Here is a 25,166-nt window from a genome sequence, read left to right on the forward strand (position 1 = left end):
CCACTTATTTAAACAGGTGAAAGTAATTAGATTTTTAAATGATTGTATTGTCAGTGGGTCTGTACTCTGACAGAAGAATTCATATTGACTGTATAAACCCTAAAACTCATAAAAATAGGAATTTCAGGAAAAATGATTACTAGCACATTCCTAAGTTTCCACAAAAAAAATCACAAGAATATATCTTGTTCTATGGCTTGCCAAATAAGCACAGAATGTAAAGATGGAACTATTTTTTGAAAATCAGGTGTGAAGAGTACTAGCACTTTCTATAGTTAAAATTTTGAAAATACATTAAAAAAGAAAAGAAAGAAATCTACACTAGAGTTGCTATCAATGGTGCTGTGCTATGGCTTATTGTAAAAATTAGATTGAAACAACTTAAAATCTCAGTAAAGGGCTATTGTCAGACCCTAGTGGTCTGAAAATGGTCTTTTAGGATCTAAAGAGATTAATCTTCTCTAAACACAGAAGTCATTTCAATGTAAAAAATCATACAATGAAAACCGCAGAGCTTTAATTTCTGAAAAGCCCAGATAATTATATACTCCATGGCTCTCAGACATTCTTACCAATAGTGGTGCTCAATTTTAACATTGTATTTTACATTTGGTGTGAGAATCAAAACCTTGAATAGGTTAAAAGGCCCATTTGGGTTGTAACAGGAATTCACTGTGTGCATTCTATAATGTACTAGTGCTAAACTAAGGTTTTGATCTATGTTGATTAATTAGGCTGAGAGAATAAAATAGGTTTCTGCTGTATCAAATCAAACTTACCATTTTTAAAATAGAATGCATGTAATTATGAAAAGGTTGCCTCTTAGGAAATATCTGAGATGACCAAATGAAATGTATACCACCTGTTAAAGGAAAAGGTAGACTTCACTTGTTAAGTTATAATTTTTAAACATAAGTAATGCTATCTTGTAGAAAAGTGTGAAGAAGAAAAAAAAATCAAAAGTGAATCCCAGCCATGTTCCTATTAATTACATGATACAGCATGATGAGATGGGAGTAATTAGCGTATGCTGAAGTAAACCGAGTTTGAAAGCTTACTCAACATTATTAAGCGCCCTTTTTGAAAGTAGTGAATAGCTTAATTTAATTTGTGCTGGTTAAAGTACAGTGACTTCCAAATATCAAGACAATACTAAATTTACTCTTTTACTGAAATTGTACTAATAAATGCAGAGCAAGGATGTCTGAATGGCACTAGCCAAAGATTATGTGCTTGATTTAACATTTTTTCATGATTAATATTCAGCACAGACTGATTTAGCCTCATCAAAACCATCAAAGCTCATGCAATCTTTGCCCAGTGCCTTCCAAAAAATGACAGTGACAAGTCCACAATGTCCTAAAGAGCTACCAAATTTTAAAAATAGATTACACAAGAACAAAATGTGAAGTATTTGTCAAATCTATTCATAAAATTTAAAGCCATTAATACATTTTAAAGTGGGAAGACATTTTGTCTATTAAATAAAAGTGGGATTTTCTCTAACTAAGATTAATGACAAACAATTTATCTACAATTCAATTGAATATTTAGAGTTGAGTTATACCCACAATTCAATTGACTATAAACAACCATGTGTTGTACATTAAGAAGGCATTTGCTCAGGGTTATTTTCCTAGTTATGGTGATGAATTTGCACCAATCCATCTCCACAGTTTCACCCAGTTCTCCTTGTCACCAAATGCACACATTTGCCAGCCAGCTGTCTGAGGTGAGGGGTATATCCTGTGCCACATAACGAAGAGAAGTCTGCTGGCCTGCATGGCCATGACCTTTACTTCATTAACAATGTGGATAACCAAGTGAGCAAACTGGCCACTGATTAAAATAAATGTATACTTTGTCATGCAAGAAACACTACCACCAACCTTCAATATATGTGCTAAATATTACAAGAAATAAATTTCATGAAATTCAATACTACCGTCATTACAATGAAACTATCGAAAATGAACTTTGAAAAGACATTAAGTACTTAAGGCTAATTCATAAATTCTGTATAGAGTTTAATTGAGTTGATTAAAAGTCAACTTTAAATTGAAATGCCTCTTAAGAGGATGGATTTGAATTAAATAAACCTTTAACAAAATATTTTTAATGAAAATTATTGAAAACATGTAAGCAAGTCTGCTTCATAGACAGGCATACCTAATCTACACCTTAACACTCACAATCTTACTCCTTTATCTTATCATGGCTGTAAATTTCATGTTTTCATATGCTCACATACACACAAACACATGCACACAAATGTATCAGCAATAGGAAAAGGGATATAAAAGAAGGAAAGTTCCTAAACTAGAGGGTGTCTTGTGATATATACTGAAGTATCTTTAATGGATCACAATACCAAAAAAGATTACAATGATCAAAACAGTGAAAAATATGAAAAAAAAATGATGTAGCCATAATTTGCTGAGTTGTTAGGCACTTTCCTCATTAACACCAAAGAGAATTTATTTAGCTGCCATCCCCTCTTGAATCTACATCTCTGTGTTTATTTGTTTTTCTTTCATTTCCAATCACATCCCTTTGAAAGGTGTGATCAAGATTAAAGAAAACACATTTACTTTGTTCAAACATTATAATTTTAATGCATTCACATTTTAAGGCACTCATTATATCACTAACACTAACACCTCTTTTCTCCCTCGTAAGTCTACTATTTTGTCATCCAAAAACCTGTATCTGGTACTTTTCACTCAACTCGTTATTTACTCACTACCATGACCTTCCAGGGAGCTCTGGTAGCATAGTGGCTAAGACACTTGCCTGCTAACCAGACGGCTGGCAGTTCAAACCCACCAGCCACTCCTCGGAAGGAAGGTTGGGCAATCCTACTTCCGTAGTGATACTGCCTCGGAAACCCAAGGACGGGTCGCTATGAGTCGGGTTTGACTCGACGGCACCTAACAACAACAACAATGACCTTCCATAACAACTTGCTGGGTGTTTATAGTACAGAAGATCTGGTTTTAATTGCAATTATTTGTTAAAATGTCCCTTTTTTTTTCTCTCTCTAATTCTGAAACAAGAGATGCTTACCCATACTTGTCTCTTTAGCACCAGGCCAAATACTTTGCATGTGAAAGGTACTTAATAAGTGAACAGTGACTAGGAGAAAGAGTGGAGGAATCTCTATTAAATGTTATTTTCTTAGTTTTGACCCATTATCCCATCCTATTTGAATAAGGATTGTATTAAATGTACCTCTCACCTTTGTATTTTCCTCAAATATGATAATCGGGCCTCTAATATTTTCTAATCCTAGTCATTGATAAACCTTGAAAATGACAGTATCTCCAGCATATCAACCATGGACCTTTCTTCTAGTTTTCCTACCCTCATTTCAAGCAATCTTTGAATATTCTCATCCCAACACCTATACTCCATATAATTCAACAGTCTATTTTTTCTCAAACTTGTGCACATAAATATTTTCAAAGACTTTGTCAAAAGACTTGCTATAATCAGGATTAAGTAACACTATAGTATTCATTAAATAATCTAAGAAAAAAACCTAACAATTTTAATTTTGCATAACATATTTTGACTGAAAAATGTTTGGTTCCTTAGCAATACACCACTTCTGTTTTTAAACACTCACATATCCTCTATTTAATTATCAAAATGATAAGACCAATATGGAAGGGCTGCTAGTGTAGCTAGTTCTATGAGCTGGCTTCTTCACTCCTGAAAAGTTGCCCCTCAAGATTATCTGCAGTCACTCGAATTCCTGTCTCTGTTCTTGATATCTCAAGCACTATCTACTGTGGTTATTGGATAACCATAAGTTGTTTCTATACCTTCATTCTGTAGGATCCTGGATATTAAAGAATCACAGTGTTCTCTCATCATTCCCTCCCTTATCAGAATTCCTGTGAAGCATGTTTTTTCTTTCCACTATAGATCACTCTCTTTGACAGAGAAGCAGCAAGTAGTACTTGAGTCATCCTACTTTCTCACCATAATCTATTAACATCACATTATTGGTTCTAAGCAATAAACCTATGCATTGTTCTTGTCATCTGAACATAGCTCAAGATGACATATATTTTCTTCCCATTTCTATAAACCTCATATAAATCCCAACTTTACTTTCCCTGAATCTCTTCTCATGGTTATGCACCTCAATTTTGTATCCATGTTTTACTCTACATTTATTTATATTCATGCATCTATATCTATATAGTCTTTTTTTTTTTTTTGCATGACTGTGTCACCCATTCCCTACCCCCTTGTCATAGTTTGATCATACTAACAACTAACATTGTTAAAATTTTATCTCACTTCTGACAATATGACCAAAGTACATGAGACAAAGTCTAGCCATTCTCGCCTCCATCCGGAGTAAGTTAGATGTTATCAAATGATAAATATGTTGATTTTTGTGAATATACACTGATTGCTTGTTGTATAAAAAATTGTTACTAACATTTCTATGGAAAAAGTGTTACTAAACTAGTCAGAAACGCTTGTCCCTAAAATTTTCTTATTTCACTGAAATAACTGTTTCATAATCTGAGAATTTTTAGGTATTAAAACTGTTATATTATGGGTGAACACTTTCTATTTGAAATCTGCTTTCTTGAAGCATACATCTGCTTCTGACTATATACCCTGGATTTTCTTCCTTGGATATTTCAAAATCTAATTGAAGGAGGTGACTTTCTCCTAACATTCTCTTTTCTTTTACACTGTCAACCATCCTTCTATTGGTTGGAAAAATTTAAGTCCACTGAAGTACTTCCCTCCTTTATGTCTTTTTCTATCTTCTTACACAAAACTGAAATCAATTCTTAATTACCCCAGGAAAATCTTGCTTTCAAATTCTTACTGACATTTAACACCAAATATGAATTGGCATACAGTTTGATATGATTTGAGCACTGTTTCTAAAGTCTATTCATATTTCCCTTATATTTCTCTAATAAGAGATCTTTTAAAACCAATGAATTATTCTATGCCAAGTGAAAAAGAAGGATCAATTATTTTATCCCAAGGGGACAAAAAAAAGGATAGACCAAAAGGAAAAGCAAATCTATTTTGGTTAACTACAATGGTGTCCAAGTCCAATATTGTGTGCCTGCCATTAAGAGATTAAACATACCAGAATATTTTCAGACTCTCCTACTAAATCTTCAGTATATCTTCATCATTCAGTTTTAAAAGCATACACCATATAGAATCCTTTGCACATAAAACGCAAAATGCTACCCAAAAGCCAATTAAATAATATTAGCATGAAAATCTGTATTACCCATTATTCTGCTGCCTTTATTGTTGTTGCCACCTGCTGTTGAGTTGGTTCCAACTCATAGCAACCTTATGTACAACAGAACGAAGCACTGCCCAGTCCTGCATCATCATTAGAATCATTGCTGTGGCTGAGTGCATCATTGCAGCCACTGTTTCAACCCTCTCAATGAGGATCTTCTCCTTTTTTCAGTGACCCTCTACTTTATCAAGCAAGATATCTTTCTCCAGGGACTGGACCCTTCTGATAACAAGACCAAACTATGAGACAAAATCTAGCCATTCTCGTTTCTAAGAAGCATTCCAGCTGTACTTCCAAGACAGATTTGTTCATTCTTCTTCCATGGTATATTCAATATTCTTTGCCAACACCCCAATTCACATGCATCAATTCTTCTTTAGTTTTTAATTCATTGTTCAGCTTTCACAAGCATATGAGGCAACAGAAAATACCAAGGGTCAAGTGCATCTTAGTCTCCAAAGTGACATCTTTGCTCTTTAACTTTAAGGAAGTCTTTTGCAGCAGATTGTCCAATACAATACATCATTTGATTTTTTGACTTCTGCTTCCATGGGCATTGATTGTGGATTCAAGTAAAATGAAGTCAATGACTACTTTAAACTTTTCTCCATTTATCATGATGTTGCTTATGGGTCCAACTGTGAGGATTTCTGTTTCCTTTATGTTGAGGTGTTCTCCATACTGAACACTGCAGTCTTTGATCTTTATCAATAAGTGTTTCAAGTCTTCTTCACTTTCAGCAAGCAAGATTATGTTGTCTGCATATTACAGGTTGTTAATGAGTCGTCCACCAATCCTAAGGATTTCTGCTTCATATAGTCCAGTTTTTCCAATTATTTGCTCAGCATACAGACTGAATAAGCACAAGGAAAGGATACAACCCAGAGACACACCTTTCCTGATTTTAAACCATGCTGTATCCCTTTGTTCTATTCAAATGACTAACTCCTGAGAATTGTACTCTTCATGAGTACATTTAAGTGCTCCTTAAATTCTCATTTTTTGCAATGTTATCCATAATTTGTACGAGCTACAAAGTCATATGCCTTTGTATAGTGAATAAAACACAGGTAAACATCTTTCTGGCATTCTTTGCTTTCAGATAATTAAGTTATGATCTTTTCCTTTATATCTTGGACTGTACAGGAAATAATTTTCCTTCTTCCTGATAACTATCCAAATTTTGGCCTAAATATTTTATCACTTAAAATAATTTTGGCTACCAGTATCAGAAAACCTAATTTGCTGGCTTAAGTTAGAAAGATATTCTCATATAAAGCTAATTCAGAAGTAAATGGATGGCCTTGAGAATAGATTCATGTAGTGTCCAATGATGTCGTCAAGTTTCCTCAGTATTAGATTAATCCTAACTCTGGCTTCTCTCACAGTCAAAAGATGGCTAGCAAGAGAAGTCAAGGCTAAATATTTATTTCTTCTTTTCCATTGAAAGAGCTGAGAGAGAGGGACAGTAGGAAACAGAGATGAAAGTGGGAAAAAAAAAAAAAAAAGGAAGAAAGGGGAGAGCTTCTCTTGTCATTCTCTTAAGTGCAAGGAAGACTCTCAGAAGCTTCCAGAAAGTCTCTCTTCATTTCTCATTCACCAAAATCGGGTCACATGATAATTTTGGCATCAATTATTGGCAAGAACAGATAGGATTATTCTTAGACTAATGAAGCTACGATAAATTCTATACACTGCATTGTTGTTAATCAGTAGAATATTCAGTGGAATAAATATTGTGAAAATATATCATGGACAGACATCCAGGTACCCATAGCTCCTCCATGGAATGAATATATTTGTGAAATACAATACCTTAGAGTTCCATATAGCCCAGTTACAACCACTGAGACTGAAGAAGGTATTTACTAGGGGTATCTTAAAAAAAAAGTTCTCTCTTTTCTGAGAGAGCTTTAGAAAACCATTCTTTCTCTCTATCTGAAGACAGGAGCAAAGAATCATGTAGTGTTTTACACAGTTGGCTGTCATCTTTCAACCCACAGTGTTGCTAGCTACAGGATCAGCCTTAGGACAAGGCTGACAGCAAGGAGAGAGAGTGGATATGGCAGACAAAGTGGGAGATACTTAATCACATAATTGATTCAATAAAGCAAACCAACCTGAAATCCATCCTAGATTTTGTGAATCATTAAAGCCTCATTCATGGTTTGGTCTTGTTTTGCCATTTGAATTGGATTTTCTCACTTTTAAATTCATGTTAGATGATAACAGCCTGCCATTATTTAACTTTTGTTAGATTGTTGTTAGGTTAGGAGCAATATTTTTTCAAGACATGGTACTACTCTGTACTGGTTAAACACTCAAAAGATATATAATCACATGTACTATTATGAAACATTTCCCAAAATAAGAATCTATTCTTACAGACTTTTGTGAGTTTTTAAATGGTCAAGAAAAAACCTTATAATCATTTACCTAATCAAGTTATTAGGTAAAGAACAATATTTAGATATTTCTTCCAAGCAATTCTGGGAGCTTATGTGATCTGGCTTTTCAACGCTGATTCTCCCTCCTGTTGGCAAATGGTGGAAATACACTTTTTGTAAGCAAATTCCCATATTATATAGAGACCTTAAACTTAGGAAAATGTTTGAGTAACTACAATGAATTATTCCAAATTCTCTTCATGGCTAGATGGGGACTCATTCATTCGATTATGCAATATAATTTAATAGGTATCTACAACATGTCAGGGAATACCCTAACATTGCTTTGAATCATAATGATCTTTATTTAGCTTTGACAAAAATATTACAAAGCTGCATGTTTTTGATTAGTTGATAAAAATGTTTCTCTTCCAACGTCTCTGACACTATTTAGAAAATCTGCAAGACTGTGGTACTCACAAAGCTCTCCTTGATTTTGAACCCAACCTTTCAAGCTTGCCAATATTTACAAATGATGCTTGCATTAATAGCAACCAGCAATCACTCCTTAGCCTCTGAGTAGGTGTTACTTCCTGAAGATTATTTTCTAGAGGTGCTATTTCCTGGAGCCCTCATTTAATTTCTCAATTGTACATTTTTAAATTCAGCCACATAGGGGCCACTTGCTTGCTTTACCATCTGGTTTGACCCCGAATTAACAGAATGGCCTTTATATCACATAGTTCGTAACAAAATGATTAGTCATTTCATGAAATTATCTCCCAGATTAGTCAGGCTTACCTGTGCAGCACACAAATTTGACAGTACACAAAGTATGTGATAAGAGTAAAATCAACTACTTAACTGAAACTGGAAGCTATTTCAAGTACTAAATAACAGACACCGACATTTAATTGATTGACTGATTTACTCATTTATTTATTATGAGAAAGTAAGGTTGATTTTTATAAGGTAGGGCTTCTCTGGTGGAGTAGTGCCTAAAGCATTTGGCTGCTAACCAGAAGGCTGGTAGGCTGGTGGTTCAAACACACCAGCCACTCCTCGGAAGGAAGGTTGGGCAATCTACTACCTTAGAGATACCACCTTGGATACCCAAGGAGGAGTCTTTATGAGTTGGATTCGACTCGATGGCAGTGGGTTTGGTTTTGGTTTTGGTTCCTAAGGGAAAAAGCCAATTACAATATTCATATGAAATTCTATGGAAGCAGTTAGTTAGGTAATGATAGTGAAGAAGATAATAATAAAACAAACAAACAAACCAAAACATTAAGAGTCTAATTAAAAAGGATGGCAAGAAAAATGTCACAAATTCATCAAGTGAAGGCCCAAAATATGAGTAAAATGATTATCCATTGTGAAAGGTTAATGGCCAAAATGAGGGAAACAGGAAGTTGAGGATGCTGGGAGAACCTAGCATGAAAGGCCATTTTTTAAGAGTAAAGGCACACCTTTCCCTCGGGTGTAGGAAGTCATGTTAGTCACTCCTTTCTTCAATTAGCCTTGCCCATCTCCTTCAACAGGAGATGCTGTGCTCCATTAAGACACAAGTGTAGTTTGTCTTCCAGTTGATCTACAAGACCAAAGGTATGGGAGTTTTTTAAACTATATAAATGACTTGCCACAGATAATAACCTGCTCTGTGCTATGTCTCAATCCACTGAAATACAGGTCCAAAATGCAGTCTGCATTTCATTCCAAAATCATCTCATCTGCACCACAGAGAACAGAAAATGCCTTCAGAGAAATCATGGTACTTGATTTCTGATCTAAGTGTATTATTTTTTTTAAAAAAAGAATTCTTTATTTCTGTTCCTCCAGAACAAAGGTAAACACAACACATATGGTTACTGGATATTCTGGTACCTTTATAGAGAACAAGCCTCAAGTCTAAAAGCCCAAAGTAGCTCCAGCCTCCCCATGGGACAGGTAAATCAAAGTGAGTGCCAAGTTTGATCTCATTCCAGATCTGAACCACCTACAGAGGCCAAACTAACCTGGTACTTACTGACTCCACAGAGGGGCCCACAGAGGTCAGAGTAGATACTCAGTTCCCCAATAGGTTGGTACGGTCCTGAAAGAGTGCCCATTATTTCTATTTCCCTAAATCCTACAAGGGAAGAGTGGCTGCTTCTCATGACAAAAGGGTGTATATATATTTTTAACCAGTGTAATATTCTAAAACACAGAGGGCTAAAGTTAGAATGTTAGTGGCAGATATGCCATGTATTACAAAATAATTATAAATGCATGACTTAATGATTTCCTCAAAGAATGAAAATTCAGGATTACAAACATGATAGAGAAAGCAATAGCAATGCTCATTTATTTAGACATAGGAAAATAATTTCAATTTCAATTGCCATTAAATGTATACATCAAAAGTGGGACTAATCCACACTCCACAACATACACCTTTCTACATGCAACAAACAATGCGACACACTGCTGTCGAGTCAGATCCAACTCGTATCCCGTATTAAAAATAAAAAAGTATGAGAAATGCAACATGTACATTTTTTTGTGTATATGTGATTCCATAACTTTTTATCAGGTTAAAAATAATTGGGTAGGTGTCAAGGAGGCCATTCATTCTTATTCCTTTAACAAACTCATAATATAAAGAGAGAGAAAGTAAGAAACATGTCTTCTAGAAACTTGGGTTTAAAAGGAAGAAGAGAGAATTGGGATGATATCCATAGCGAAACTAGATTCAGAGAGACCTTTTTTTAAGATGACAGAGGCTTAAAATTGTTACCCTTGACAATTTTGGTAAGAGGAGGGCAGAAAGTCTGGGCTTGGTGGGTGCCTTCTGCCCAGAGTTGGGATTTCGCCAACTGGGACAGAAGACTAAGGGCCACATGCTAGGTGTTCAGTGAACGTGAGACGTCACCTAAAGGTCAGCAGATGACAGAAAAGAGGGGAAGAAAGTGGCACAGTTGAGTGTCCTCAGCCTCAAAGGGGGAATGAGCTTTGTAAAATGAATTATCTTGTTAACAGCAAGTTCCAGACGTATTCTAATCATCTGTGATATCAAAAAGAATAAAGTTTTATGGGAGAAAGTTGAGTTTTCAGATGACTCTTAAAAGAAATCACAATGCACTGAATGTTGCTTCTATTCCATAATGACACCACTCAAGTAAATTCCAGTATACGTTCATAATGGAAAAGTGTTTGGCATTACAGTTGGTGTTCAGAATTTTGCTTGCAAGTGTGTGAATACCGCAGCTTTCATTTAGTGATAGTTAAAAAAGTGAGAGCTGGATCAGCGACCTAGGATAATGCACAGTCCACCTTCTAACTCTGTGACAGAGCTCCAGTAAATGAAAAGGCTCCTCTGCAGACTGACAAATGGCCAAAGAAAAGGGAGTATCTGGAGCAAGGTTAGTGAAAGAGGGGAGCCTGAAGAAGGAGATCATCTCACAAGATATGGAGATAAGACTTCAATAGTAATATTGACAAGGCAGACTTGTCTTTGACAATGAATACACTGGCATAAGGTTCCTGACAAACCAGGATAGGCCAAACCCAAAAACCAAACTTACTGCCTGCCATCAAGTCAATTCCAACTCATAATGACCTTATAGGAAATAGGAGAACTGCCCCCATAGACTTCCCAAGGCCGTAAATTTTTATGAAAGCAGACTGCCTCATCCTTCTCCTGCAGAGCAGCTGATGGGTTCAAACTGCAAAGCTTTTGGTTAGTGGCCCAATGCTTTAACCACAGTGCAACCAGAGCTCCTTAGGGTATGGCCACATCTGAAGATTTGAGGGCCTTAAAGTACTCCTGATTTTTGTAGACAGTTGGTGAAAAACTGATAAAGAGTCTCTGAAGAAATCCTAGCCTATGTGATAGGGATTGTTTCTTCAAACCCTAACCTCACTGCAGTTATCGTAACACAGCTGCGGCTTCTCTCATATCTAGTGGGTTGAAACATTCAGGAATATAGTTTATCAGTCATTCAAATTAGAATTGATGATTTCTATTTTGAAAATGTGCAACCCATCTAGCACACACACACACACACAAACCAAACTCATTGCCATTGAGTGGACTCCTACTCATAGAGACTCCTCCTTGGCTTTCGAAGGTGATATCCCTATGGAAGGAGCTCTGCTCGCCTAGGGCCTAAGGCATTTGACTGCTAACCAGAAGGCTGGTAGTTCAAACCCACCAGCCACTCCTCTGAAGGAAAGTTGGGCAATCTACTTCCGTAGCGATACTGCCTTGGAAACCCAAGGAGGGGTTGCTATGAGTCCGGCTGCACTCAATGGCAGTGCACTGTGTTGCGTTGGTGTATCTCTATTGAAACAGATTGTCCAGTCTTCCTTCCAAGAGTGATGGGAATATAAATTTAGAACTATTAAAATACTAAGGGCAATTTCACTATTGTACTTTGGAACTGATGCTGTCTTCTGGTTTAATCACATACTTATTGCTATCTTCACGTCGATTTAGCTCAGAGAGAACCTACAGGACAGAGTAGGAACTTCCCCATAGGCTTTCCAAGGCTATAGTATTTATGGAAATAGATTGCCACATCTTGTTCCCTTGGAGTAGATGGTGGGTTCAAGCCACTAAACTTTCAGTTAGCAGCCAAGTACTTAACTGTTGCACCATCAAAAAAAAAAAAAAAAAAAACTTGCTCCTGACGATTTGGATCTGACTCATAGCAACCCTTCCTTGGGTTTCCAAGACAGTATCACTATGGAAGTAGACTGCCCAATCTTCAGGGCTCCTTAATCACATAGTAAATTTCCAGAATGAAGTTGAAGTGGATACTGGGTGAAGATCCCTAGGCCCAAAGTAAAGCAAGTATGTCCCTTATAATGTTCTAACTTAAAATATTTGACATTCCCCCTCATTTCTACATGTGAGTAACAAAGGCATACATCTAATCAGTGCATACTGTGCAATGTAACCCTGTATCTGAAGTTAGAGGAATGTAACATAGTGCTACAAGGAAAAAACTTAATCCTCTATTTTGAAAAACATTTTTTATGCCACGTTGCTATTTGATACATCTGATTATGATATTAATTTCAAGCACCTCCATAATAGGAAATGGAATAAGAGCTTGGGTACAGGTGCTCCCATCTGTGCCATTAATATTTACTATACACTGTAATATTACAGAATTATGTAATATTATAGAATATGATTTGTCTTGATAAGTGTAAATTTTAAATTTCATATTGTGGCACTTTAGATTACTAATTAATACTTCATGTTTGTATGCTGAGCAAATAATCAGAGAAGCAGGACGATATGGAGAATGCATCATTAGGAAGGAAGGAAGGCTCATTAACAACCTGCCATATGCAAATGACACAATTTTGCTTGCTGAAAAATGACTTGAAACATTTGCTGATGAAGATCAAAGACTACAATCATCCCTATATATTACACCTTAACATAAAGAGAACAAAAATTCTCACAACTGGATCAATAAGCAATGTCATGATAAATGGAGAGAAGACTGAATTTGTTGTGGATTTCATTTGATGGATGGGTGGATTCACCATCAACACCCATGGAAGTTGCAGTCACGAAATCAGACATCATACTGCAATGGGCAAATCTACTGCAAAAGACCTCTTTAAAGTATTAAGGAGCAAAGATCTCATTTTGAAGATTAAAGTGTGCCTAACCCAAGGTGGCTTAGTGCCTAAGACACTTGACTGCTAACCAGAAGGCTGGCGGTTCAAACCTACAAACAACTTCTCAGAAGGAAGACGGGGCAATCTACTTCCATAGTGATACTGCCTTGGAAACCCAAGGAGAGGTGGCTATGAATTGGATCCAACTTGATGGTAGTGAGTTTGTTTGTTTGTTTGTGAGCCCAAGGCATGATATTTTCAATCATCTCGTATGCATGTGAAACTTGGACAATGAATAAGGTAAACTGAAGAAGAGTTGATACCTTGGCATTATGATTTTGTGGAAAAATACTGAAAATTCCACGGCCTGCCAGAAGAACAAACAAATCTGTCATGGAAGAAGCACACCCGGAATGATTCTTGGACGCGAGAATGGCCAGATTTTGTCTCACCTGCTTCGATTATGTTGTCAGAAGGGACCATTCCCTGGAGAAGGGTATCATGCTTGGTAAAGCAGAGGGTCAGTGAAAAAGATGATGCTCAACAGGAAGGACTGACAAAGGGATCGCAACAATGTGCTCTAGTAGAGCAGCGATTGTGAGAATGGCACAGGACTGGATAGTGTTTTGTTCTCTTGTACATAAGGTTGATATGAGTTGGAGCCAACTTGACAACACCTACCAACAACACAATAAGATCATGTTTCATGATTTCATGATAACAGAGATAAATATATACATTTGGTAAAATGTAAGGAAAAAAGTAAACAACTGAATTTGGTTTGTATTTTTATTTGAATTGATTATCAAGCACCAATATTTTCAATGTACTTTTAAAACACTGTTCAAGGACTCTTACAGAATGTTTTCTTTTTTTAAGTGTAAATAAATGTCACCACCAGGTATTCACATTTAATGTATAATAAAGCTTTTCAACTTTCAACTGATATAATACACTGCTATTCAACTGATATGATAAGCACAAATGTGCTATCAGCATTCTATATATTTCAAGAAAATAACAAGTGGGGCATTAAGCAAGGCATGGTGGCCAGCTTCGTTCTGAGTCCCATCAGTAGTATTTTGCAAATGATGCTCAATGAAGCAAAGACTCACACAAATGAAGGAGAACATTCAATAGGAGTATTAAAAATAGTATCAGCAACAAGACTAATTAAAGAAAACCTAATGTAATGCACCAATTTGAGGTCATGATGACCAATGACTCTTTTATTCATTCAAGATATATTTAGGTGTGGCTAATTTTTGACAGATATTATTTGTTTCTTGATATAATTTTCTTATAGGACCTTAGCAATACTTTAAAGCCATTTTCTCTATGTATAAGTGGAAAATTCTATTTCAGCATTTTCTCAAGAGACACCCCACAAGTCCAACTATGGTCATCCTTTGAAATCACTTTAATCAATGTGTAATTCATAATTACACAATTATTTTATGATTCAAAAACATTACAAGTGTAACAAATCATATTAACCTAGGATTTTAGACACTAATTGACTTAATTAATAAACCCCATCCACACCAGTATGTACCTCCATGCATTATTATTTCTTTCATTTTCATATCTAAAAGACTAAAGTAGGCTAATACATAAAAACACATACTACATAAAGATAAACACTTGTTTTTTGTAAAGTCAATGAGGCAATAAAAATATATATTAAACAAAATCCTATTTAAATAATAAAATATTGGAACACTTTTATAGTATTTTAAATATCAAAATATATATTACAAAAAGGAAAACTGAGAGTGAACTTGCTGGTTTTATCTACTGGAAAGCTAGTATAGGAGTTATGAATATAAGCTTTGGATGGTTTTCCACTCCACCTCTCACCAACTTATGACCTAGTGCTCATTAATCAACTCCTCATCACTAAGATGGGCATGACAATAGTTCCTACCACATGAAACTTTTAATGCTTTATCCTTTGAATTTTCATACTTAATCTTACACATTCCTATCAAAAAATAAACTTTCATAATGTAGATCTTTTCATGAAATAACTTGGTTATTAAAAGTCAGTTACCATTTGCTCCAAAAAACTTAAGAGTTGCCTTTGAGTTCTCCAATCATTCTAAAGTACTTCTGAAGTATACAGAAAATCAGAATAAAGGCACAAGCATGGTTGGGACAGGAACAACGTCTGAAAATGTTTCTATAATCATATTGTGTTGTAAAATATGTTTTTCACACCACAATAAATGTGCCTCCCTAGAATGCTAGCTACGCTCTCTGTGACATGTATGAATGAATCTCTAGATTCTGGGCTCCATCATGATCCCATTTGGGTCTCAGGGAAAACTGAGGCAGGTGTGGAATACCCATTTTGGGTGATGGTGCTGTCACATGGTGTGGCACTTGCAAAAACATTCCTTCCTTCCAAAGGTAAAAATTCCAGCCAAGATGGCTCCACACACCTAAGCGTACATCACAGAAATTTTAAGCTATAAGGAAATTAAATTTGGTCTATTTTAAGATTCTAATTTTATAGATAAGAAAACCAGGAACTAGAATTTGATTCCCTCGTGTCTTTATGACTCTGGCCGGCCATCTTTCCAGAAGAACAAGCTATACAAGAGGACCCAAAGCAGCTGGCACAGAGCAACAGACCAGACGTGTGAAATTTCCAAATCACTTCTGATTTACAGACGCGCCTAGTGGAGCAGACTGAAGAAGACAGAGAATCAGAAGCAGGGATAGAGAGAGAAAGCAGAAGAGAAAGATAGAACATATACATAAATGTAGGAGAACATAATTTATGACGAGATGAGGAACCATGACTAAAACACGTGGGAGACAAAAACCTGAACCTAGTAGAGGAAACGAGGGCAGGGACATTAAAAGAAAGAAGAGAAAGCTTCAGTGTAGGAAACCAAGATCAATCAGCTAGCTAGGCTACAGAAACAGCGGATAAATCAGCTAGCTGGGCTACAGAAACAGCGGATGAACGATAAAAAGAAGGAAGAGTGTGAAGAGTGATGCACTTAAGTGTCAAGAACATAAAAATAGTTCCATTTCTGCCATTGGGATCTAATTTTCAATCTCTCACTTTTTACTGTTTTGGTTTACAAACAATTGCCAAAGGTAATTCAACATCTTTAATAATTTTTTTCTATAAAAGCTCTTGGGCTTCGACTGTCTTAAATAAAGACTACATAACTTTCCAACAAAATGATTATGAGAAGGGTTTTTCTGCATTACCAAGTAGATGAAACTAAGAAGAAGAAGAAAAGAATGAAGGAGTTTTCGTCCATTCAGATTATCTAGAAGTGTCTGGGTTTTTAAATGGGTTCTCTTTCAATTCACAAGTTTCTTTTTTTATGGTTTACAGTTTCTTTAAATTGTAATTTATCTTTTCACCATTTTTTCTCTCAAAATAAATTTCCACACATGGTAAATTTTTAAAATAATGTGCATAAATTCAATGTTTACTTTAGATTGAACAAATAGAACTTGGGTATTAATAAAGTCCTGATTCTATTTCAGTACAGACTTATAGGTAATCTCAAATCACTTACCCTATGCCTCTGGTAGCGTAGTGCCTAAGGCACTTGACTGCTAACCACAAGGCTGACGGTTCAAACCCACCAGCCACTCCTCTGAAGGTTTGGGCAATCGACTTCCACAGTGATACTGCCCTGGAAACCCAAGGAGGGGTCATTATGAATTGGGTCTGACTCCACGGCACATAACAACAATAAGCATCACTCACATACTCCTTCTGCCAACTTACCTTACCACACTTGGTTATCATTGAAGTCAGTACTACAGGAACTGACAGCTTATGTTAGTAATCTTGCATTTCACGGATCCTGAGAAAATACTCATATATAAATTAATCAGATATTTTCCCCAAAATAAATGCCTATTATTTGGGGAATTTTTTTAAGAGTTCTTTTTGAAACGATATCCTATGTCTAAATGTTGTACGTCAGTATAGAATCTGGAGCTACAGAGTGAAAGTGGTGGGGGTAAAACTTTTTCATGATTGTATTAACTGTATATTGATTAGAAATAAATTTGCACTGCAAATCTTTCTTTGTGAATCAACTTCAAGTTGGTACTCCTGATAACAACTATTAAGACCCTAACTATGCTGCTGTTAAAAAAAATCTGTTGTGATTCTAGGTCAAATGCAACAATAGATAGTTCTTATTAAGTATATTACTCATCTTTATTTGAAACAAGGCTGCTGATAAGAATATAGTATTTTCAACATTTGTCTTAAGTCTACAGTAGTCCTACTTCCATATAGTATAATACAGATATAAGCTTTATTTTAAGCAATTGAACTTTTCACACCTTCAAAAGCCACAAAATCAGATGGTTTGTGGTTTTTGCAGCTGGTGGACTGTAGTCCTTTTGGATAGTGTCATATGAAAAATATTTCACTCCCCCAGCCCTAAATAGAACCAGTCATTAATGAAATACAGGCAGTGCAATGAGATCATGTAAAGTATAGATTTCAACAGCCATACTAGGAACATTAAAAGAAACTCAGAACATGAACACAAATCAAGTTCTTACTGCCAGGAAAGAAATAAAAGAAAAAAATATTAAGGAATGCTTTCACAGAATTTAGCATTTGTTTTGACAACAACTGTTAACCACTTCCTTGAAAGAAGTTTTAGTTAAAGAATTTGCAGACTAAATAATCACAATTTGGATATGGAATAACAGTAAATAACTTTGGGCATACTGGTACATTACAAGATTTCTCACCATAAAATATAACAAACAGAATCATAAAATGATTTCCCTAATGCCACATATGGAATTTGCTTACTTAAAAAAGTAAGCTGTCAGCAGTCTTTACATTTTTAAAATAATGTCTTATTTGGAAAATTTCCAATTTCACTATTATTTATTTTTATTGAAACATTTTAAGAAAACTGTATAATTCAATAGTAACAATATTGCAATATATTCTTCTTTCAAATGGAAACTGATACAAAAGTAATATTTTTAGTATTCTTATTTGTGAGAGGAAAAAAAAAAGCATTGTTTTATATTTCTTGTCACAATAAATTGTCTTCATTCTAAAGTAAAGCAAGTTTCAAATATCCACTTCTGATTTAGTACCCCATTTATAAAATTATTTTAATATGTATTGTTTTTATAAAAGGAGTAGGAGCTTTAATAATAAAAAGGGAAAGTTTGTTTCAAAAAAATATATACAACATCAACTCGGGGTATTTGTGAAGATTAGCTTGAACTTCTAGTATGTCCACTAGATGTATAATTTGAATGACTCAATATCATTTTGTTATTTCTGTTTACAAAAGTAATATAGAATAAATTGAACATAATGATGGTTTTATCTTTATTATAAACTTCAATGTAAACAGAATAGATTTAGTTCATAAGGATTTAATTGGAATTTGGAAGGGCTTTATATAGGTAACATTTTAATTACCTTAAACATCAATTAACAGAATAAATACTCTGTGTATCTCTTAAGAAAATATGTCCACAGTGGACCCAAGAAAGCCAAGCATTTCTCTGCATCTGTTATCCATAAAACCTTTATATGTCTCAGGCATGCCACCTGGCACTAAAGCCCAGCTTACATTTGAAACACTGGTTAACCAAAATAGTGCACAGTGCACTAATACAACATGGACCTGTCCCAATTGCAGAGTGAAGTTGTTTTTTTTCTGTGCTTCCCAACCTGTGTGTTGACACACAATGGGGACTCATGGATTTTCTTCTGAATGTGCAAGACCCACGCTAATGTTAATGTCTTTGTAACTTACCACTGTGTACAACCAAGAACAGAGCTACATCTATTAAGTGTTTTAAGGTGGCAAATATTTCCCTACTACCCTGCCTCCCCCACTGTGTGCATGAACTTACACATTCATAAAAGTATCACACAACTGAAACCAAAAATCATAGGAATAGCACTCAGACCTCGGAATGAGAATGAATGAATTTTATTCTCAATTTTGCTCCTTACCAACTGGATTAATAAAGCAAGGTTCTTTGCCTTTCTGAGCAAATGCCTCATTAATAAAATGTGTGTGTGGGGAGGGGTAGTCAAGGAAGCAGGTGGATATAGGATAGTCCTTCAAAAATTTCTACAAGAAAGTACTTGGAAAACCACAAGAACTATGCAACTAGAGGGCATAGAGATAATACTATATAATACAAAACAAACTTTCTAATGTCAGAATTGTGGCATAGAGATGAGGAGAGGGAAAAGGTACACAAAAGTCAGTACTTGTAAGTTGTCTATAAGGTCAGCTATATCAGCAAATTCCAGTTATATTATAAACATTTTCATATTTCTAAACATTTCTTCTCTAAAGAGTCTAGGGACATAGTAAACCTTCTTTAAATAAAATGATTGGAAAGGAGAAGTTAAAATTAATCAAATGATTATACAGTTCATCATGATATAATCATCACCATTTCACTAGAAACTTTATTTTTCTTAAAATCTGTCTTCAGTGTTAGGCTAGAAGATATTACGAACATAATTACAGACTGGGGACTACAGACAGGACAAGCTTTTAACTGGAATAACCACAACTGGCAGGAAAGAATTCTGATGTGAAAACACACATTTTCAAGATTCCCACATTGATCAAGATCTATGAGTAGGAAATTTTTTTAAACCGATTTGACATTAGACATTCAAAGCCTTAAAAATGGTTATCACTTGACTTAGTAATTAAAACGTATTTAGCTAAAGCCTTTTCTAAACTTTTTGTAAATAAATATATTTAAAATGTTATAATAAGAAATTAATGTTAAAAAAATTAAAAATCCAATGTTTAGGAAAACTAGTATTCAAAGAATTAAAATATGGTGCTGTGTTTAAGAGCTCAGCTGCTAATCCAAAAGGTCAGCAGTTTGAATACATTAGCGAATCTGCAGGAAAAAGACATGGCAGTTTGCTTCCTGAAAGATTATAGCCTGGGAAATCCTATGGGGAAGTTCTTCTCTGTCCTATAAAGTCATTGTAAGTCAAAACCAATTTGAGGGCACCGAGTTTTATGTTTGGGACTAAAACTATATTGAACAAAATATTATTTTGGGGAACTTAAGAATTATTATTATCCCTGTTCTTTTTTTCTTTATGGTAGTCAGGTCCTTCCTTCTCTGCTCACTTCTCTCTACTTTTGTCTCTTGTAAGATAAAAGGTGATTCAGGCCACACCCCAGGGAAACTCCCCTTACCTTAGATCAGAGCTGTGGCTTGAGTAAGGGTGTTGCATCCCACCCTAACCCCCTGACAACTGAGTGGTAGATCACATCAGATAACATCTTGGGGAATGATTATATCACTATAGAACTACCAAATTACAGCATTAATAACTGTCCAACAGTTGAGAATCATGGCCCAGCCAAGGTGACACAAATTTTTTGGGGGACACAACCCAATCCATGACATTCCACCATTTAGTCCCCAAAATTCATATCCTTGCCATATGCAAAACACTTTTACCCTGTCATATTACCCCAAAGTTTTAAATCGAGTCCAAGTACCAAGTCCATCCTGGGGCAAAATTCCTCTTTATCTGTGAATCTAGAGTACAAGCTATCAGCTTCCAAAGTACAATGGTGGAGCAGGCAAAAGGCAGACATTTCCATTGCAAGTGTGAGAAATTGGAAGGAAAGACCAATTTCTTTCCTTCCATGAGCACCAAGCAAGTTAAAAACCAGCAGAACAATTTGCATTAGCTCTCAAAGCTTAAAAATAGCCCTCTGTTCTCTGAGGCCATCTAGGCATTGGCCCTGCCCTTGAGACTCTGGGTGTTGCCCATTCCAAAGAAAGGTGATGCAAGAGAATATAGAAATGATCAAACCATATTACTAATTTCACATGCAACTGAAATTTTGCTGAAGATTAATTCAAAAACAGTTGCAGCAGTGCATCCACAAGGAACTGCCAGAAATTCTAGGTGGATTCAAAAGAAGGCAAGCAACACAAAATATCATTGCTGCTGTCATATAGATCTTGAATAAAACACAGAACATCAGAAAGATGTTTCCAAGAGACCAAACACACGGTCATTAAGTCAATTCTAACTCATAGCAACCCTACAGAACAGAGTAGAACTGCCCTCAAAGGTTTCAAAGGTTGTAAATCTTTGCAGAAGCCTAATCTTTCTCCCATGGAGTGGCTGGTAGGTTCAAACCACTGACGTTTTGGTCAGCAGCCAAAGACTTTAACCACTGAGCTACCAGGGTTCATTTAGAGAGATGTTTACCTGTTTTATTGACTATGCAAAGGCATTCAACTCTGCGGATCATAACAAATTATGGAAAATATTGTGAAGAATGGGAGTTCGAGAACACTTGTTTGTGCTCAAGCAAAACCTAAGTAGAGAGTAAGAGGCAGTCTTTCAAATGCAACAAGGAGTACCTCATGGTTTAAAATGAGAAAAAGTGCATCAAGATTGTATCCTTTCACCATATATATGCAGTCTGTATGCTGAGCAAATAATCCGAAAGGCTACACTATATAAAGAAGAACATGGCATCAAAATAGAAGAAGACTCCTTACCAATCTGTGATATGCAGATGACACAACTTTGCTTGCTGAAAGAAAAGAAGACTTGAAGCACTTAGTGATAAAGATCAAAGATTACAGCCTTTGGTATAGACTATATCTTAACATAAAGAGAACAAAAATCCTCCTCACAATTGGAACAGTAATTAACAGCATGATAAACACAGAAAAGAATGAAGTTGTCAAGGATTCATTTTACTTGAATCCACAATCAACACCCATGGAAACAGCAGTCAAGAAATCAAAAGATATATTGCATTGGGCAAAACTGTTGCAAAAGATCACGTTAAAATGTTAAAAAGCAAAGATGCCACTTTGAAGACTAAGGTATGCCTGACCCAAGTCACAGTTAGTTCAATAGTGTCATCTGTGTGTGAAAGCTGTACACTGAGTAAAGAAAACCGAAGAAGAAGTGATGCATCTGAATTATGTTATTGGCTAATTACATTGACTATCTTGTGGACTGTCAAAAGAATGGACAAATCTGTCTTGGAAGAAGTACAGGCAGAAAGTTCTCAGCATGGAGGATGGTGAGAGTTCATCTTACACACTTTGGATGCAAGCCATTATGCTTGGTGAAGCAGAGGGTCAGTGAAAAAGAGGAGGACCCTCAACAGTGGCTGCAACAATGGGCTCAGCCATGAGAAGGACTGTGAGCATGGTGTAGGACCAGACAGTGTTTCATTCTATTGTGGGAAGACTTGCTATGTGCTGGAACCAACCTGATGGTACAAGAACAACATTACATATCACATTGCAGATCTTGACAATTTTGGAGATTTAAATGACTCTGCATTGCTTGCATCATTAATTTCCATTTAAAAATTGTTGAAAGTTACATTTTCTTATTGTTGTTCTTATGTGCCTTTAAGTCATCTCTGACTCATAGCTACCCCTCCTTAGGTTGACAAAGCGCCCAATCTTCCTTCTGAGGAGTGGCTGGTGGTCTTGAACTGCCAACCTTCTGGTTAGCAGTCAAGTGCCTTAGGCACTACACCACCAGAGCTCCTATTTTCTAGCTATTGAAATGAATTTCAGACGTCAAAGGGAAAAGACAAAACAAAGTTTTTTGTTGGTATTTCCAAGTTCAAGATGGTCCTCTACGTTAACACTAGCAATAGCATCTTACAAGAGTTTGTGAATCAATGTGCAGTAACACCTTGTGCTTATGCAAAGCCTTTGGCAAGGAATCTTATAACCCCAAAGGACTTAGTTCCCTATTTTATCAAGGTGCAAAATAAAGCTTAAAAGAGGTTAACTCCCAGGACAGACATAGAACCTGAAATTCCTGATAATCAGCTTCCAAACTTTTCATAAGAATCTAGTAGACTTTGGCAGGGATTCCTCTGAGCAGTCAAAACTACTGCCAGGTGGGTAAGTTTATGAGGAGACTATAAAATGCAGTATTGGTCTGGCAGCTGATCCAGTCAGTGTATAAACCATAAAGGTGAAGAATTGGAAAAGATTCTTAAAAAATGCCTAGCAAACTAATGAGGGAGAGAACATTTCTTTTCAGTTCTTCAAGTTACAAAGAAAAAAAATAGACTTGGTAAATAAAATACAAAGAGGTCCTTCTCTGAAACATTTAAAGAGATGGAATTTAACTGATGGATATAAAAATCATTATTTATGATTACTATTTAGTTGATAGAGACCATTAACACCTACTGGTATGATTCCTTTACCAATAAATTATTTTAAAATATATTTGAAAAACGAAATATATTTTCCAAGTAGGAAAATTCTCCTCCTAGGTATATTATTAATTTTTTCTTAACAATAATGGCGATATCTATTTATCTAGCTATCTTTATATTATTTATCTTCTATCTACATATCTCAATTTACTTAATAATTCATGAGTTTCTTCCCAAACATAGAGTGTATGTTCTTGCCACATGTCAGACACAGTATTTAACACTACTTACCATTAAAGCTGTGGGAGCTCTGGTAGCATAGTGGCTAAGACACTTGCCTGCTAACCAGAGGGCAGGCGGTTCAAACCCACCAGCCACTCCTTGGAAGGAAGGTTGGGCAATCCTACTTCCGTAGTGATACTGCCTCGGAAACCCAAGGAGGGGTCGCTATGAGTCGGGTTTGACTCGACGGCACACAACAACAACAACAACAACAACCATTAAAGCTGTCACTATGAAATAAAGATCTTGTCTTATGAAGTTAGAAAACATCGAGTTTAGGCATATTTTACATAAGGTATTAATTTTAAACCTCATTCTTGCCAATTAATATCTTGTGAATATATGGTGTTCTAAGGATTCTGATTTGATTTGAAGATGAGGGGAAAAAAGGATATATGAATAAAAATAAACTACAATCCAGAAGATGTTGCAGGTGATTATTTAATGCTAAATAACTGTGCTTTTCAAATAAATAAGTAAAAAACAAAGATATAATTTATTTTTTCAATCATCACAAGAAAAAAAAATTTTAACTACAATAAAGGACTTAGCTTATCTTTAAGCATACTTTCAGTTTTAACTATGGTTAGATTAATTAAAATAAAAATATTCGATGAAGTCAAATAATGTATCCAAAAAACATAATGTCTTAAGAAATCCCTGAATCTTATGGGGTTTCACTGATTTTTACAAGAAAAAGTGAAAACTATGAAAGATTAATTTTGTAACATAGTGTTATAACATAGTGAGGATACCACACAAGGAGGAGAAAATTTTAATTGCAAAATTAATGTGACAAAAATAAACTTTTGTAATTGTAACTTCAGAAAGTAATAAAAGCAAATGCCACTAGCTACAGAATCATACTAGTGGTCAGAGAAGTCTCAACTCATTCATTGCACAAAGGCCACAGAGCAGCTAGTTACAATTATTTTCCCCAAAAGGTTGCAAATGTCAACTCAGGAGAACAAGTCTGAATGAAAAATTTATATATGTGAACGTAAGGTCTAAAGTTAAACAGGACATAAGGTAAACATACAATTGAGTGATACTGAATGTAACCAAAGGAATTATATTTATCCTCCAAGTTGACCCTTTTATTTTTTTTTTTTTTGCCACCACACAAGGGCTACTGTCTTCTGTGTGTTCCTCACTATGTCTATACATGTAGTGAATTAATTATGAGTTACACTTTTTCTAGCAACACACAGATAACAACATAATGCATGTTACTCAGTCTCCAACTTGAGATAACCACCTTCAAAATTCAAGTGAAACCAAACAATTATATAAAGTGTCTATGTGAGATCAGAAGAAATCATCACCGCAGTGTGCTGAATTTGATAACAAGAAAGAATAAAAGTCAGGAAGAAATAACAGCTCTAATAGTTGTAA

This window comes from Orycteropus afer, unplaced genomic scaffold (genome assembly GCF_000298275.1).
Source record: "Orycteropus afer afer isolate SDZICR_OR568_19922 unplaced genomic scaffold, OryAfe1.0 scaffold00007, whole genome shotgun sequence".
Classification (NCBI taxonomy): Eukaryota; Metazoa; Chordata; class Mammalia; order Tubulidentata; family Orycteropodidae; genus Orycteropus; species Orycteropus afer.